Source organism: Rhamphochromis sp. 'chilingali', assembly GCF_963969265.1.
Source record: "Rhamphochromis sp. 'chilingali' genome assembly, chromosome: 8".
In the NCBI taxonomy this organism is placed as follows: Eukaryota; Metazoa; Chordata; class Actinopteri; order Cichliformes; family Cichlidae; genus Rhamphochromis; species Rhamphochromis sp. 'chilingali'.
Window position 1 is genome coordinate 17,407,374 of NC_137935.1, and position 14,289 is coordinate 17,421,662.

Below are 14,289 nucleotides of genomic sequence, written 5' to 3' on the forward strand. Positions count from 1 at the left end.
AGCTTTACTGATCTTTATTTTACCTTTTCAGATTTTTGAATAGGTTTGAGTTTGCATTTGCAGCAGTGTTGCACTGCCAAAAATTTTAGGCCAGTCACTTTTTTTTCTACAAGGTGAGATAAGTTATTGTTGCACAAATAACAGTTGGAGGTTTTTTGTTTGTTTCTTTTAAAATTTTCTATTATACAGATTATGTAACTTGAGTAAAAAGAAAAACAAAGCTAATTTGCCAGTAGCAGGCAACCATTTACCTTATTTAGAGACTATGATGCACAATATTACTGCAATACAGACAAATGTGATGTAAGTATACAATGCATTACTTTTTATATCACACCCACACTGCATACTTATTTCATTAAGAAAATCACATTGTGTTTCCAAAACAGCAGTATCAGTTATTAGTGATATTAGTTATACATTGTTATCAATATATTATACATTGTTTTTCAAATATTGCTTCACTTTTTACTTTACTCTGCCTGTATTCAGCCAAACCATGTTCCTCTTTGGTGTAAGATGACCCAAAAATATGGGGTTATTTTTGTGCCACTATTCTGAGCGCACGTTAAAAAAAATGCAGGTGCAAGTGTTGCATTTTGAGGAGAAATTTATTTTGAGTGGAGAAAAGCTAAACTTGAGTGAAAAAATTTAATTGCTGCATGCAAAAAATGCATTTCAGTGTTTGCTATTATAGCAGCCCCTCTCGCTCAGTTTTTGCATTTGCGCTTGCTCTCAATGTGTTGCTTGTGCTCTCAACATTTCTGCCCGTGCACATTCAACTCTTTCTGTACACCGTTATATTTGTGCCACAAAACCAGCCAATCACAGACTTGGATGCAACGAAATCTGATTGGCTGTTTTGGTCTCCAATCAGCTTGAAATGTCGAAATGCAATATCCCAGAATCCATTTCGTCCAAAACTCAAACGAGGCTGTGGCGGAGGAACACAGAGTGGCGGAGTTTGAAATATTACTCTTTCTGGGTCACAAAATAAACTTTTAAGATATTTTCATGCGAGAATGGTGCTGTGTAAACTTCAAATATCTGCTCGATTCATCAAGACATCACATATTTACAAAAGTGCTCTAATGTTTTTGGAGATTCCTGATAGCCACCAGCTGACCGCATAGCTGGACTGGCCATTGGGCATACCGGGCATTTGCCTGGTGGGCCGATGGCGATTTTTCATTTTTATGTTTGTTTGTTTTTTTAAAACGGTATAAACAATAAAAGGTGGTGGATTAGCCAATTGGTAACAGGCATCTCCGAAAACATTACAGTATTAGAGTACATTAAGTAAGAACAATGTACTTCAAAGTGTAATATTTACTGAACTTCATATTGTAGTCAGTCACACAACTTAAAGTAATTACTGAGTGTAACACAGCCAATTGGTACACAGTGTTGTTGAAATCTAAATCTGTAATATATGCAATAATGAAATATGATCACCAACTGCCAAAGTCTGAAACAAAAAGAAAAAGCTAAATGGCCTGTAAATGGTAAATGGCCTGTATTTGTATAGCGCTTTTCTAGTCCCTCTGACCACCACCAGTAGGCAAACATGGGGTTAGTATCTTGCCCAAGGATATTTGGCATGCAGCCAGGAGGCAGTCTGGGATCGAACCACCGACCTTCTGATTAGTGGCTGACCTGCTCTGCCACCTGAGCTACAGCCACCCCATGAAGCTAAAGAAGCAAACAGTATATCAAAGCTTGTGCGAGTCTGTGATCAGCAGTAGCTGACACCTTAGCAGTCATTATAGCAGGTAGCACACAAGAATAGCATGCAGCTCTGTGCTCAAAGCAGCTATTAGCTAATATAGTTTATCTTTTTAAAAATTGCTTTTATTTTCTGATTCTTGCACTAAACTAAATTATAAATGGTGACTGTTTGCACATCATTAACCCATATAACTGAATGTATACATGTTCTATTAATGGCATTGTTTTATTTTTATTGATTAAGCTACTAGATGTACTCAACTTGCCATTTATCATGAAATATGCTTTAAGGACCCAAAAGACCACCCAGAGGTCACATTTAAATGTCTTGTGTTTGTTTACTTGTAACTACAAATTTTTGTTCTCCTTGGTTTAAGCTACATTTCTTTTATTTGGAATATGTTTGGCATGTATTTCACTGTATGTTTCTTCACAATATATAAGACACACCTTTAACCCAGAGAAACCCTGGAAACGTTGAAGGCACACAATTTTACATTTTGCATGTTTGAGTGAAATTGTAGGAGGTACTGTTCTTTTAAGGATAAAGCTTTGAATAAATAAATATAACAGCATGTTGTGTTTTATCTTATTGAATTGATGGTCTTAAGGTTGGTCTTGAGATTATTCATGGCTCAAAAGATAGTTCCAGCTGGAGATGAAATGAATACAGAAATATGCTACTTTTTCAAAGTTGTGACTCTTGTGCCAAAAATCCCCTGAAATATAGATTTCAAAGTATGTGAGCTTAAAAATCTAACACTGGATTTGTCGCCTCTCTGAATGACAGAGATGTGCTCACCCGCTATAACTGTATTAATGCTCTTGTAAATCTTTGGCCTCTTGTCCCCAGGTAACAGCTGTCTGACAGAACATGCTGTATTCCCCTTGTTTCAGGTACTTGAGTGGACTCAGTGGATTGTTTAAGTTAGAGTCATTATAATACTGACAAGTCAAAGTTTATTGTATTTTTTAGTTCATGGGGAGGACGTGTTTCATCAAAACTTTGTTCCTAAATCTCTCATTTAAGGTGTTGCATGTTGTCCATGTTGTTTACGTTGACTTCTTAACAACAAATGACATTAATGGAGGATTAATCCTTCATTAGTGTTTCAGAGAGCAAAGAAGGGGATTTTTTTAGGTTTTACAATACTTGTTTGTGAACAAATACATCTATTATCAAATAAGACCATCTCCCATTTCACCTAAGACATGAAAACTGTCACAGGCAATGTTTGGAATGTGTAGTTGAAGGGAATTGAGAAAAAAAACTAACAAAAACTTAAATTGGGGACAGCTAAACATAAGCATATGAGATAAACAGAAAGCACATTATAGAAACCTGAAACCCAGAGAAACACAAGAAGTACAGCAGTGGATGATGAACAAGAGAGGATACGCACGTGATGAAGAGCAGAGGTACGCAGATGAAGCATCGGGGATGACAAATGGACAATCTGACAAGGCACAGAGGAAAGCACACACTATATATACACACACACACAAGGTAAGGAAATGCACAACAGGAGGGAGACACAGATGAACATAATAGACTTGACGAGACAGGGAGGAAGCAAAACAAAATGGATTAACGTAGGACACAGGTTGGCAAAGATAAACAGGATAACAGGATAAACAGGAACACATAACACAGGAACAAACTGAGAGACTAGAAATAATAAATGAACTCAAAGATATAATAATTCAAAATATTAAACAATGGGTCACCGACCCAGGACCTTGACAAAAACAAACAGCCATCCACTCATGTTCTTCCGCTTATTCAATAATTATTCACTAATATATCATAAAAAAAATCCTCATCACTAAACTTTACTGTTATCAGTATTAATTATCAATAATAATTAAGACTCGAGGTACAAAATGTGCATCACCAATTACCTAACATGCACATGTTTTAACTGTCGGAGGAAGCCAACAGTCCTCAGTAGATGTACAAAATGTGCAGTAGCTACAACAGCATAACGGTTTAAATATTTTCATTTTTGTGCATTCAGGGTCACTTATGGAAAGGTTTTTAAATTAGAATTCAAAATATAAAGATAGTTGTTGCTGGGTTTAAAAAAAGCATGCCTTGCAAGAACAAACAGACATGAAGTAATTACTAAAATAAATTTTTTTTAAAAAGAATAAGATGAAAATTGCTCTCTCTTGTTGTATTCTGTTTGTTTGGGGGTGTTTTTCTGGTTATTGTTATTGGTGCAAGTAAGTGACTGTGTAGAAGAGAATTCAGGAAGGCTCCAAGCCAATGGTATGACTCTACCCTGGCGCCTTTTATGTTTAATTTTGGCACTCATGCTCATTTTGTTACATTCCAGTTAGTCCCAGATTTTCCAATGGAAAATGTTACAGTATTTACATGAGATGGATTTTATACAAGAGGGAAAATACCAAACATATTACAGAAAAAATTGGCAGCTTTTAGGGACACATTAGCCTTAGGCCCAGTGAGTTAAACCAACACCAATATGTTCAAAATCCATTTCACATCTTACATTAAAAAAAAAAATTGTACCAACTGTATAATTGATTGATGCTGTAGAGCTGTTAGTCAGTGGGACAAAAGGTTAAAAGGACTCCAACATCAACATGTGTTCTTTCCCTATGGGAGTACAGAAATTCCAATGCAGTCTCATCATTAAGTCATTAAAGGCAAACAAAAGGAAGGACAGAGGAAGGCCTGCCTATGCTGTGGCATTTCTTAATCAAGGTCGAGTTATAATTCAAGGAAGCATGAGTACAATGAGTGATAATACGCAACTAAAACATTGACTGGGTGCCTAATAATATTTACCACAAATGCACAGATTTTGTACAAATCTATATATAATTTGTTGGGGAAACGAGTAATGTTTGGCTAGCACACCACCAATTAATGTATAGCGGACGAGGTCTTGGTCTTATGAAGTTAAACTCCTGATAAATAATAACTAAAAAATAACTGGAGATTTTAAAACCACAGAAAAGTAAATCAAACAGTCTTCCACTACCATAATGTATTTTAAATTGAGCTATCAAGGTATGATTAAATTGTGGACTTGTAGCCTTGATTTTTAAAGTGTTGCATTGACTATTCAGGAGTCATAGATGCATTGATGTATTTTTAATGGCGCTAACCCACTTACATAAAAGCCTTTTATTACTTGTTCAAACCTTATATCATAAGATAGACCCTTAAAACTCCATTTTAACAGGAAGAAACCTCCAGCAGAAACAGGCTCAGGGAGGGGCAGTCATCTGCCATGACCACATGCTGTGGAAGAGAGACAGAGATTAATAACAAGTAAGAATCAATGCATAGAGGTCTATTAACACATAGTGAGTGAGAAATGTGAATGAAAAAGAAAGACACCCTGATAATAATGAATTACAGTAGTCCAGCCTAGAAGAACATATCCTGGTAAGAAAAAATGACTCCAGTACCTGTAATACCTACAGCATGTGCTCATCGCGCTAATATTACGGTCAACAGTAGGCTATTGAATGCTGTACTGAGATCTGGCAGGACAAGCACAGAGATGAGTCCACTGTCAGAGGCCATAAGAAGATAATGTGCAACCTTCACTAAAGCTGTTTCTGTGCTGTGATGAGCTCTAAAACCTGAGAGAAACTCCTTATATGATCCAATCGCAGGCAGTAGTGGAGAAGTGAAGGTGGTTTATTGAACACGAAATAAATATGGACAAACAGCAAATGGAACACGAACTAAACTAGACTGGAAACAACTAAACTACAGAGCACAAACCTGGACAAGAATGAGAACGAGCAGAGGAGATGGACAGTAGGGAGACCACACGGGTGAGACATGGTGGATACACAGACGGACCAGCAACTACAAACACAGAAGACACGACTTAAATACACTCAGAGAATCACAGGGAGATTACACACAGGTGGGAGACACAGCTTGGAGTCATTAACGAGACGAGAGGTAAAACTGAACACACTCACATGAGACGCAGACCTTCACAATAAAACAGGAACAAGAAGCCATCACACTAAGACGCAGACTCTACATTGACAGACAGAAAATGACACATGGGACTAGACATATACTAAGCAGACACAACCGAAGAACAAATCCTAAACACAAACAGAAACATGAAACTCTAATAATAACCATCATAATCATCATCATTAACACAACAAGAGAACAAGAAAACAATCCCTGATGCAAAATTAAACCAAAACATAATAAACTCAAAATACTGGGTGGAAACTGACCCAGAACCGTGACATTATATAAGCCATTCCTCTGTAGATGATCTGTTAGCTGTTTTACAACTACTCTTTCAAAAACTTTTGAGATGAAAGGAAGGTTGGCCTATAATTAGCTAAGACCGCTAGGTCAAGAGTTTACCTACTGCCAGCTTGAAGGTCTGTGGTACATAGCCAATTATTAGAGACAGGTTGATCATATTTAAGACTGAAGCAGTAATTAATGGTAGGACTTCCTCGAGGAGTCTTGTGGGAATGGGGTCTAAAATAATATATAATTACTTATAATTATATATTATATACAATTATATAATAAATAATTACTGAAGTCAGCTGGAGAAAAAGACTCAAAATAAATATCAATGATACTGAAAGTAGCTGTAGATAATGTTACTATGTTGTTATCTGTAAGATGATTATGTGAAAAAACAGAAAGTACACTCTTTGTTAATAGCAGTGTTACTAGCAGGCAAGTTACTTTGAAAAAGTAATTAATTAAAGTTACTAGTTACTTCTTCAAAAAAAGTAACTGAGTTACAAGATTCTAAAAGTAACTAATTATTTGAAAAGTAACTATTGAGTTACCTTGAAAAAAATGTTTAGCCCTCTAGGGTAGAAAAAGTTATATAAGTTTACATATTTATAAACTTATATAAATGACCGCATTGCATTTTCTTGTTAGTAACGGTAACGGCGTTGAAACAATAGAAATAGTAATTAGTTAGATTACTCGTTACTGAAAAAAGTAACGCCGTTAACAACACCGTTACTTGTAACACCATTATTCCCATCACTGGTTAATAGTGTTGAAGATTTTTATCTACGTGCAAGCAGAAATGTTTGGAAAAATATTCTAAAATCACAGGTATAACTACTCAGAGAAAAATGAACAATACCACTGTTTCACTATTGCATATTACATATTTTAATATCAACTCATATTACTTACACATAGTAATGAGAAGAAACTGACAGGCTCTTAACTGATCAAGGCAGCTAAATGATCTGATGCAAATGTGATTCAACATTTTAAGAGTGGGTAATATGTCCCACTCTGTAAATGTTGTTAATCTTTACTTTATTTAAGGGAGCTCATTGTCACATTGGCAAGGCACAGAGGCCCATAGCTAATACTATTTTGAAGTGACTTGAGCAAGGTCAAGTGGCTCATAAGTAACACATAACTTCATGCATTGGGTGTATATAGTACCCCCATAAAGCGAATTGTGGGCTCAGGGGTCTAGTTCAGATGCTAACCCTAGCATGAGTTTACAACTATTCACAGATGAAAGACAAAAATGTGGTCCTACATGGCATTTGCATTAGACAATGCTTAAGTGTCCAATCAGTAAAAATCAATATTTAACTTTCCACCATAAAATCCTAACCTGACTATGGCCCAAGACATATTTCATTTACTAAGTCATGTGTCATAAGTAAACTGTATGACAAATGATATATAACAGTCGGGTCTAAATTGACTTTATACTATGCAAAACCACAATTTACATTTTCAAGTGTGAATCTTTTTACCCTTTACATGCTTTAAATTCAGAGGATGAACACTGATTGCTAAAATTGCAATTGCCAAAACAAAGTGTACCCTAAAAGAAATTGTATTTTGTTTGTTTGTTTTTTAACAGTCATCATTCAACAGAATAACATTAGACTTAACATTATTCTACCGTAATTTGGAAAAACAGCATGCTACTGCTAGAATTCTGCCATCAATTTACAGGAATTTCTAGGAGTGTATATGATTGGAGCAGAATTAGTTGACAACATAGGCATCTAAAGACTATAAAAAACTTGAGATTTTAAGATATATTCTTGCAGTTTGTGACTTTGCAACAATTTATGGCACCGCTTTGACGTTGTAGGGTGTCAAAATGAAAAAATGAAAAGTGTTTTATATAATACTTCATATGGTTTCTTGACATTTTTTTTCGAGGTCAACTTTGACCTTGGGTCAATGAAGGTCAATGTCATATGTTTAGGCAACATACTTACTCATGTCCACGAAAAGCCTGTAATATTATTTTGTATTTTAAGGACGATACATAAAAATTGTTGTGTTTTTACAGATCATCGTGGGTTATATAAAATGTTAACGATTTTAAGATTTGGTGTTACCTTGACCCTCATCCAATTTTTTTACCTAAATTAAATCAGCTTGAGTTGCTATATACTGATAACAATCACCAAGGGCGTAGATTTGGTTTTGGCATTGGTGGGGACGGATGATTCAACCACTGAACCCTGCCCTGTTTCTTTTTTTTTTCTTTTTGTCTTTGCTTCTTAATAAAATGAGGAGAAATACACTTGCCTACATCTCCTATTCAGCATGCTTTTAAACCATTTAAAATTACAATTCATAATTTTATATGTGAATTACATAATGTTAAATTACTTTTAAACAAATGACTAAGTATTTTAGACTTTAGTTTACTTCAGCCATATTCCATAGGTATCATACAAAAATAAAACTAGCTTCAAATACAGTCATGACAATAAAAGAATATGACTTTAAGGACTTAACAACATTAGTTCAGTTACTTATACAAAACTACTCATCTAAGATCACCACAAAGTAAAAGATTAGCAAAATTATGCAACATTTTAGGCACACTATTGCCCCTATCAAGTCAGTGAGCTGGGACTTTTTATTCTAAACATGAACTACTGTTACAGCAAAAGACATGGACTACTGGTGCCCCACACAACAACTCAATGTCCACTATGTGAAGGATCCAAACACATGCCTTCTCCTCTCGTTAGCTGAGATGAACTGCTGGCATATTTGTTTTACATCTATACTGTCCAGTCTCTCCTGGTGGATATGGCGTCACGTTACATGGTTACATACAATTTTAGACTGATGTGGGCCAAGCCTAGCACATACTTGCCAACATTGAGACCTCAAAATTCAAAAGGGCTGTTGGGGGTTGGGGGGTGGGAGTCGTATACATATACATATGTATATATATATATATATATGTACAAAAATTTTAATCTTACAATGTTTATTTATCGGATAAAATAAGTAAAATGTCACCGTTATTATTGTCCGGCCGGAAACAGGCCTGGGGTGTCCAAATTCAGAAGCTGCGTCCACCTGAGGACCCAGCCTTCGCGGTCTAAGTGGGCCGGGTCCTCCGAAAGCCGGGTGGGCCGGAAGTGAGCGACTGCGATGATCCAGCCTTCAGAATTACGTCACGAGCTCTCTCAGTGGAGTGACCCTCTGCCGTCTGCTCCTTGCTATCTAAAATATAACAGGACACTGGCGTAAATTCTCGACCATCTCACACTTCTGTTTAATCAGTTTTCTGTTTGACGTTTATTCAGCTGTGTGAAAACCGCTGGACAAACCCTCCCGAGGGATTAATAAAGTTTTATTTAATCTAATCTAATAACTTTAATCTCAGCCAAACCCATTTACTCACGAACAAATAAAACGCTGAAAAAGGCCAAACAATAACATGTTTAAGCTATTTAAGTAACTTTAGCGAAAGACCGCGGGGGTTTGAAAACGATGTGCCAGGAGTTTGCTGTTCTCGTCGGCTCAGATATTTGAAGTTTACACAGCTACATTCTCGCTTGAAAATACGTTAAAAGTTTATTTTGCGACCCAGAAAGAGTAATAAGAGTAATATTAAAACTAAGTAGCTGTAGTAATAGTAGCCATTGTTGGAAACTGGAAATGGCTGGGCCAGTCTGGGATATGGTTTTTCAATTTTGTTGACCAGGTGGGAAATCGGGGGAAATTGGGGCGAATGGTGGCTCTGGGAGATTTTCGGGAGGGGCACTGAAATTGGGGATTCTCCCGGAAAAATCAGGAGTGTTGGCATGTATGGCCTAGCATGGCCTGTAACATGACGGACACATTTTATGAATGAACTTGACTTTAAGTGACTTACAGGTTTCTTTGAAAACGACTTTCTTATATCCAGGTTCTTCCTTTTTGCTGCCATCGTCCTCTCCTCCTTGCAGGTCCTCGCAGCGCAGGTTTGCCGCTGCTAAAACTAAACAGAGCTCCCTGAAAGGCACAGCCAATCACATTGGCCATATTTGTCACATGAGGTAGAACTCCACTAGAGGACGTAATTTAACTCTTTCTGCACCGCTGGGTGAATGAGACAGATCGTTTTTCTTTTTTCTTTCTATCGGGTTTGTCTTTCTTTACTCGAAGAGATCAAATTATTGGTGGGGACAATTCAATAATCGCTGGATATTGGTGGGGACATGTCCCTTCCGTCCATGCCAAATTTCCGCCCTTGACAATCACCACACAAAATTTGAAAATGAGATCTTGAAAACTGTGGACACTAGATGGGTAACAAACAGACCAACAAACAAACAAAAAGATCGTGAAGGACCTCAGCCATCCCAACAACAGACTGTTCTCTCTGTTGAGGTCAGGAAAGCGATTCCGCTCCCTGAAGACCAACACAGAGAGACTGAGGAGGAGCTTCTTCCCGCAGGCGATACGGTCTCTCAATCACACCACCACACAGTACTGACCCACACATATGGTTCTTACACACACACTGAACATTCTGGACATTGTTTTCACTTCATCACTTAAATCACTTTAAGCATATTTGCACTGCACAAGACACTTACAAATGTGGATTGCACAACACTGGACATTATATTTCTTCATTTCCATTTAATACTTGTACAGCTGCTGTTATTGTGTATATATATATTTATAAGAAATATATTTATATATATATTTATTTCTTCTTACATTCTTATATATTTCTATACAGTTATTTTATTTTCAACTTTAATTTATATATTTTATCTTATTCTTTTCCAGATAAATTTACCCTTCATTCTAATTTGTGTTGTACAGTTATTTCATTTTTAACTTTAATTTTTATATTTTATTTTATTTTATTCCTTCCTAGTTAAATTTACCCTTTTTAATTTTCATATTCATTTCCTATCTTATTCATAGCCTTTTCTTTTTTCTTTAGGTCACGAGCAGTTGTGTAAGCATTTCACTGCATATTGTACTGTGTATGACTGTGTATGTGACAAATAAAATTTGAATTTGAATTTGAAGATTTATGTGCTTTCTGTGCTGAGGTGTTTTTTTTCTGTTCTCAAACTGCTCTCCCCTAGGAGCTCAGTCTGGGAGGACTTCTTTTTTTCTCCTCCTCTTTCCTCAAGTATTGTGTATTTCCATTGTTTTTTCGTATCTCTCTGACCTGTCTTCCCAATGTTATGTTTGTGTACTCTATGTATGGTCGGAAGGGGTGCTTATGATGGTGCCAGATCGTCTGGCAGCCTTTAAAACAATTTCCCTCAGGATAAATAAAGTAGTATCAATCAATCAATCAAACAACAATAGCCACATTGGTGATAAAATATGGTGGCTGTAGCTCAGGTGGCAGAGCAGGTCAGCCACTCATGAATGGGTGAATGACTGAATGTAGTGTAAAGCGCGTTGGGGTCCTTAGGGACTAATTAAAGCGCTATACAAATGCAGGCCATTTACCATTAAATAATTGATACACTGTTCTATATTTAGGCAATAAAGCACTACAGATCAGTGAAACTGGCTGTTTTTGAACTTCTGTTTGTTATTTATGACCTGTATGTCTCATTGATCAGAGCTTATACACCTAGAAGTCAAGTTCTAATTCAAATTAATTTCTGGATTAATTTGACAATAAGAAATAATGAGGTGATCCATAGTATACTGTTTATCAGATACTACTTTGGGTGAAAGTTACTAAGAACGTTTGTTTTGAAACCACTTAAAATGTTTATACAGTGAAATGAAGTAACACCTCTTGTGTCACTTTTGACGAGGAATATTTTACTTTTACTTTTAGGAATGTTTTACTTTTTTAAGTTGGTTTCTCTCCTCCTCGCCAACAGTAACATCAAGGGTGTACGAATGTTGAATAAAACACACACGCAATTGTGTTAAAATTAATACAATTTATTTTGTGTGTTGAAATCCTCTTTGTAGATAAAATCATGGAATCTTGGGTCAGTCTAGTCAAATGCGCAACATTTTTCAGACATAAAACTTTTACATTGGTCAAATTTGATGGGATGGTGTTACAGCTTTACATCTTAACAGGTGTTACAGGTGCTTTAAATGTACAGTCAACCTTCTCAGTATGTGCTCATGAACTACACAACAGATATAACAGCATGGTTGCAAGTGTAAAAGGTTGCCTGTCTCTGTGTCTTGTCGCTGTGATATACTGATGACCTGAACCTAGTATCCTGCACCATTTTAACTGAATAAACAGTTAAGAAAATAAATGGCTATTTTAACAGCAACAACAAAAAAATTCAAAGAACAGGAAAAGAAAATGCTCAGGAGAATAACAAAGTTAAAAGCTTTATTTAACAAATGCCATAAATGTAACAAATGTAAAAGTAACCTCACACTAAAATTTCAAAGAAAATCAAAGGTCAGGCAAAAAATTAAAATTGTGGCCAGCAGAAGTGACCCCTTAGAAAACCAAGGGCTTTTCTCCGTTCTCTAATTTGTACCTCTGCGCCCGCATTGGATATACAAACCATGATGGGATGACTCTTCAAAAATCTATTCCTTAGTATCTGTCAGGGCTCTGTGTGCGGGCAGGCGGAGAGGAGGATCCAAACGCAGGACTCAGACACTAACGTGAAACTCAAAAACCTCAGCTTTATTGCTGGTACGAAAACAAAACATGAAGTGACCACTGAATCCGGAGAATAGGAACACACAGGCATAATCTGAGGGTACGACACAACACCGAGCATGGGAAAACACAGGGCTTATATACACAGGGTAGTAACGGGGGACTCGGCAACAGGAGGGAGACACAGCTGGGAGAGATCAGGGCTAACGAGACATGGGGAACAAAGCTGCACACACTAACATAAGACAAAGACTTTCACAATAAAACAGGAAACATGAATCACAACTCAGAGACACGGACTCAACACAGAGAGACAGAAAATGACACCTGGAACTGAACTATACATGAAACCACAATTCCTAAAACATGGATAACAGAAACATGAAACTCAAATAATAATCATCACAACCACAACAAGAGAACAAGAAAATAATCCATGATGCAAAATTAAACCAAAACATAATAAACTCAAAATACTGGGTCCAACGGACCCAGAACCGTGACAGTATTCACAGGTTCTTTCATTTAAGATGGCAATGTCTTAACTTTCTGCTTTTTACTGTTTGTGTGTGTTTATTGGTTTGTGGCAAGAAGGTCCTGGGCTTAGATAGGCTGGGGCCTATCTGTGTGAAGTTTTCATGTTCACCCTCTGATTTACTGTTTCTCATGCATTATTCCTGCGAGGCTCCAAAGAATAAAATTGTCCCGGGGTGGTTGTGTGGAAGCAGAAAGATCGTCCCACGTGCAGGCTGACATGACCTCCAACACAGCTTTATTGCTGAAATTCATCAACTTAAGAACAAAATACAAAACTATGAAGGAGCATGGCCAGGATCAGGACCTATGACTAAAAACAAGTCGAGGCACCATGAACACAGAGCACATAACCTCGGGGAATGAATTATGTTGATGTGACAAAGAACGGAGGGATACCCAGACAATATGTACACAGCAGGGAATCAGGAAAGCAAGGACACACCTAGAGAACACAGCTAAACAGAATCTAACTGACAAGACACAGGAAGCAAAACTAAACATAATGCACCTGAGACAAGGGGTATCACAATAAAACAGGAAACTAACACTGAGACAGAGATTGAGACACACAAACAGACCGACAAGAGAACATGACTGGTGAGACAGAAGGTAAACAAATATGGAGACAAGACTGATTTCCACAGGAGATGGTGGGGGCAAGAACCAGAGATGAAACTAGGGCAGACTGGAGATGAAAGGGAACTAAAATAATCAGACAGGAAACCTGGTGGATTATACAGGGCGGGCCATTTATATGGATACACCGTTATAACATGGGAATGGTTGGTGATATTAAAGTCCTGTTTGTGGCACATTAGTAAATGTGAGGGGGCAAACTCCTCAAGATGGGTGGTGACCATGGTGGCCATTTAGAAGTCGGCCATCTTGGATACAACTTTTGTTTTTTCAATAGTAAGAGGGCCATGTGACATCAAACTTATTGGTAATGTCACAAGAAAAACAATGGTGTGCTTGGTTTCAACGTAACTTTATTCTTTCATGAGTTATTTACAAGTTTCCATTGACATGTCGAAGAGGTTAAAATCGAAATTGTGTTGATATCTGACGAACGCAGTAACTGGGTCATTGCAGTAGATTTCAATGCAAGACACCCTACGAGACCACCCATCTCCCA

At 37.0% G+C, this 14,289-nt stretch overlaps 1 long non-coding RNA gene across 1 annotated transcript; it reads right to left on the minus strand.

Moving 5' to 3' along the window:
• Window positions 1–4,079: 4,079 nt before the first annotated feature.
• Window positions 4,080–9,990, minus strand: LOC308401238. The gene is made up of 3 exons (XR_013972497.1): window positions 9,885–9,990; window positions 9,023–9,229; window positions 4,080–5,002 (listed from the first exon to the last, which is right to left on the minus strand). It is a non-coding gene; the product is annotated as an uncharacterized lncRNA (long non-coding RNA).
• Window positions 9,991–14,289: the final 4,299 nt, after the last annotated feature.